Source organism: Martes martes (genome assembly GCF_963455335.1).
Source record: "Martes martes genome assembly, chromosome: 6".
NCBI lineage: Eukaryota > Metazoa > Chordata > Mammalia > Carnivora > Mustelidae > Martes > Martes martes.
In genome coordinates this window covers 12,794,993-12,800,523 of record NC_137893.1, presented here as the reverse complement: position 1 = coordinate 12,800,523, position 5,531 = coordinate 12,794,993, and positions in this window count along the sequence as shown.

Here is a 5,531-nt window from a genome sequence, read left to right as displayed (position 1 = left end):
TCAGCTTTATGAGGTACTAGTACTAACTCTACTCACCAAGTGAGGAAAGTGAGCCACATAAATGTTAGATGACATGACCAAGGTCACATAGCTAGTAAGTGTCAGAGACAAGATCAAACCCAGACCATCTGAGTTCAGAGACTGTCATTTTCACCACCATACTGTCTCTGATTTTGTTCAGTGCAAGAATTTCTATAATGCTTAACAAAACTCAGATTTTCTAATTTGGTCATTGGCTAAGTGTCATCTTCCTTAAGAATTGTCAAGTTTTATATTACAAGAGACCACAGAGTTCATCTTACCTAGTCTTTCCACTAATGCAGGCTTCCCTCATAACATACATTTTTCTTTAAAAAATAAAAATTTTAAAAAATAACATAACTTTTTCTGACAACAAGCCAGACTCATGCTAGATACCTTTGATAACAAGGAGGCCCCTAATCTGAGGATCAGAAGTGTTTTACTAGAAAAAGTACTTGACAACTTTTAGAGACGGCAAAATTCACCATTTTTTGTCAATAACTTTTGTTAACCAGTTTGCAAACCATCAACAAAAACTGTAAATATGAAACGTTATCAGTTAAAATTCTTCAATGAAACATCAAATGTTATGGTGAATAAAGGGTTCTTTACCATAGAAGACAATGTGAGAGTATTATTGACTGAGTCACACAATCTGTCTCATGAATAAATGCATATCTTAAGTACACTCATGTTGAAACAATAGGATTTTACATGTTTGAAGACATCTAAACAGCAAATGTGTGGACTAAAACTAATTTTTTTTTTTTTTTGTCAGAGTTTGGACAACCACAACAATGGGTTTTAACAACTTTGAAAGGAAAAAGAGAGGGCAATGCCCACCAGAAAGAATGGTGGTAACTAATGTGTCATAGGTAGCAACACTTCAAAGACATTGCAATACAACTGGGAGTGGTAGAAAGTGCATATCAGAGGCAATAATGATTGTTATCATTATGGTTTGGCTCATAGAAAAATAATAGCACTTAATATACTAATATTTTCTGAAAAATCACCAGATTTTCAGTTGAATCCAGAGTCACACACTCAAAAAATATGTCCTTGATAGATAGCTATGAAAAGAATGCTTCCCTTAGGGCACCTGGTTGGCTCAGTCAGTTAAGTGCCCAATTTTTTATTTTACCTCAGGTCAGGGTTTAGGGTCTTGAGATCAAGCCCTACATAGGACTCTGTACTGGGCATGGAACCTGCTTAAGATTCTCTCTCTCCCTCTCCCTCTGTCCCTCTACTTCTGCTCAGGCTCTCTCTTTCTCTGTCTCTCTTGCTCTCTCTGTCTCTCTAAAAAAATAAAATAAAATAAAAAATGCTTCCCTTGCATTCCCTAGCAAGTTTAGAATTGTATTTTATCTTAAAAAAGAGTTAAACCAACAGAAGATAGATATCCCAGTCAGGAACTAAGACATATAATGATTCTTTTAAAGTTATTTTATAAGTATAAAATCAAAGGAATAATGAGAAGAATTACACACATATTCAAAGAATTCCAGTCTTGCCTAGATCCTTAGTGATGAACTTTAAAGGCACAAACACCTTAAGATTGTTTTACTTTTATATTATAATAATTAAATATAAATATTTTATTTGAATCAGTAGTAAATTTAGATCAGTAAATGCCTCATTTCTAGAGCACTCAATCTGCATCTGGGCATTGAAACACATACTTGTTTACAAATAAATCCTTCACATAATTATACTTCTATGGTACTTTGATAGTTATGGTATATACCTGATCCCCAAGGGGGTCAAGAAGGATCATTCTATATATAAATTGTTTTACTAAACAACTCTCCCACTGAAAAGTAATTACCACCAAGAATCCATTTTCAAGGGATATACAGAGGAATAAACATAGTTTGTTATTTATTAATACTATTAGCTTCCCTCTGCATTAACCCCAGCCTGTGGATAAATATACCTAGTCTACTACAGTTTGTTTCACAGATTAGAATAACAAAATGGAGTACAGGTCCTTCAGGTCATAAATATCACTAAAAGAAAGAATTAGTTTTAAAGGATTTTCAATTACATACCAAAAAGCTATGAGTGTCCTCGTTCCAGTTCTGCTGCCTCTGATCTGTACAAGAAAAAGACAAGAAAGGGGTCATAAGGTTTCTGCCTGAACCCAACTATCTAGAAGGAAGTCAGAATCTTGCCACATCACCCCCCAAGAAGAGGCAACAAAATGGTAACTTGCTCATCATAAAAACTACCCAATGAGTCTCTTGGAAAATGAGAAAGTTCTATCTCACAGGGAAGAAGACCTAGGTATAAACTAGCAGGAAATCATTAAGCTGAGATCCCCTGGAATTGAATGTTTTCTAAAAGATAGTGTGAAAATAATGTTCAAATCCCTTTGAACACTGCTCAAGATATATTTTTACTTTACTTTTAAATATCTTGAAAGATGTTCACATGGATTTAGAACTTCCATCTGTTTTCCTGGAATTCTGTCAGTGGGAAAATGTTTCATATTAGTAATAATCATCCCACTCATTGCCTAAGCCATAAGTTTAAAAAATACAGATTTTTTTAAGACTTCATTTTTTTAAAGAATTTATTTATTTATTTGACAGAGATCACAAGTAGGCAGAGAGGCAGGCAGAGAGAGAGAGAGGAGGAAGCAGGCTCCCTGCTGAGCAGAGAGCCCAATGTGGGGCTCGATCCCAGGATCCTGGCTGGGATTATGACCTGAGCCGAAGGCAGAGGCTTTAACACACTGAGCCACCCAGGTGCCCCAAGACTTCATTTTTTAAGAGCAGTTTTAGGTTTATAGTAAAACTGAGAGGAAGGTACAGAGATTCTTCTATACCCCCTGCCCCAACATGTGCATAGCCTCCCCCATTATAACATCACTCACCAGAATGGTATATTTTTTACCAAGGATGAATTTACATTGAAACATCATAACTAGATAAAGTCCATAACATACCTTACAGTTCACTGTTGGTGTTATAAATCTTATGTTTATAGAAAAAAATGTGCAGTGACATACATCTATCATTATATCATGTGATATAATATCATAGTATATTGATTGCTCTAAACATCCTCAGTGCTCTGCATGTTCATTTCTCCCACCCCAAGCAACCACTGAACTTTTTATTATCTCCATAGTTTTGCCTTTTCCAAAATGTCATATAGCTGGAATCATACAGTATGTAGACTTCTCAGATGGGTTTCTTTCACTTAGTAATATGCATTAAAATTTCCTTTATGTCTTGTCATAGCTTGATAACATATTTCTTTTTAGCACTAAATATTCCATTGTCTGGATGTGTCAATGTCTTTATCCATTCACCTACTGAAGAACATCTGGTTGCTTTCAAGTTTTACCAATTATGAATAATCTGCTGTAAACATCCATGTGCAGATTTTTATATGGATGTAAGTTTTCAACTACTTTGGGTAAATAGCAAGAAGCATGACTCCTGAGCTAGCTACATGGTAAAACTAAGTTTAGTTTGGGGTTTATTTTTGTTTTGTTTTGTTTTAAGATTTAATTTATTTATTAGACAGACAGAGATCACAAGTAGGCAGAGAGGCAGGCAGAGAGAGAGAGGAGGAAGTAGGCTCCCTGCAGAGCAGAGAGCCTGATGTGGGGCTCGATCCCAGGACCCTGGAATCATGACCCGAGCCGAAGGCAGAGGCTTTAACCCCCTGAGCCACCCAGGCGCCCCTAAGTTTCGTTTTTTAAGAAACCACCGTTTTCTTCCAAAGTGGTTATTCCATTTTGCATTTCCCATTAGCAATGTATGAGAGTTCCTGTTTCTCTACATCCTCACTGGCATTTGGTGTTGTCAGTGTCTCAGATTTCAGTCATTCTAATAGGTCTTTAAGGTTATCACAATTCTGTTTTAATTTAATTTCCTTGATGACATATGGAGTATTTTTCCATGCTTATTTCATATGTTTATTTGCCACCTGTAAATCTTTGATGAAGTGTTTCTCAAGGTATTTAGTCCATTTTTAATAATGTTGTTTATCTTCTTATTGTTGAATTTTAGGAGTTCATTGTATATTTTGGATAACAGTCCTTTATCACATGTGTCTTTTGCAAGTACTTTCTCCCAGTCTGTAACTTGTCTTCTAAATGCTTTATATTGCCTTTTGTAGAGAAGGTTTTAATTTTAATGAAATCAACATATTAATGTTTTCTTTCATGGATCACGTTTTCTGATGCTATATCTAAAACAGTATCACCATACTCAAGTTCATCTAGACTTTCTCCTACACTATTTTCCAGTTCTGTGTTTTATACATAGGTCTATGATGCCTCTTTTAAACATAATTTTCTCCATCACTTCCTTAAGTAGAGATCATCATTTTTGTGAGGAGTGTATGGTCTGTGTCTAGATTCACTTTTTGGCCTGTAGATGTCCAGTTGTTCCAGCACCATTTGTTGAAGAGACTATCTTTGCTCCATTGTATTGCCTTTGCTCCCTTGTCAAAGATCAATTGACAGCATTTATGAGGGTCTATTTCTGGGCTCTCTATTCTGCTCCATTGACCTACTTGTTTATTTTTTACCAATATGACACTGTCTTGATTACTGAAACTGTATAGTAAGTCTTGAAATTGGGTAGTGTCTGTCCTCCAACTTTGTTTTTCTCCTTCAATATTGTTTGGCTATTCTGGGTCTTTTCCCTCTCCATATAAACTTTAAAATCTGTTTTTCAATGTCCAAAAAATAAATTGCTGATATATTAATTGGGATTGAACTGAATCTATGGGTCAATTTTGGAAGAATTGACATCTTGACAATATTGAGTCTTCCTATCGATGAACATGGAATATCTCTCTAGTTATTCAGTTCTTCTTTGATTTTATTCATCAGAATTTTGTAGTTTTCCTCATATAGGTCTTGTATATGTTTTTGTTATATTTATACCTAAGTATTTCACTTCTGGGAGACTAAGGTAAACGATAATTGGTGTTTTTCATTTCAAATTCCCCTTGCTTATTGTTGGATATAGGAAAGCAATTGACTTTTGTATGTTAACCTTGTGTCCTACAACCTTGCTATAATCAGTTATCAGTTCCAGGAGGTTTTTGTTGTTTTGGGTTTTGTTGTTTTTTTTTTTGGTCAGTATTACAGACTTTCTACGTAGATGATCAAGGCACTTGAGAACAAAGAAAGTTGTATGTCTTCCTCTCAATCTTTATCTTTTAATTTATTTTCTTGCTTTATTGCATTAGCTAGAACTTCTAGCATGATGTTGAAAAGAAGTAATGAGGAGAAACTTCCTTGTCTTGTACCTGATCTTAACACCATTAAGTATGGTGTTAGCTGCAGGCTTTTTGTAGATAGTCTTTATTAATAGCCTGTCAATATAACTATAAATAGATAGTTCCCTTTTCTTTCTAGTTTACCAAGAGTTCTTAACATGAACTGGAGTTAGATTTTTGTCAAATGTTTTTTCTGTATTTATTGATATGATCATGTGATTATTCTTTTTATATCTGTTGATGTGACGGATTGCATTAGCCTT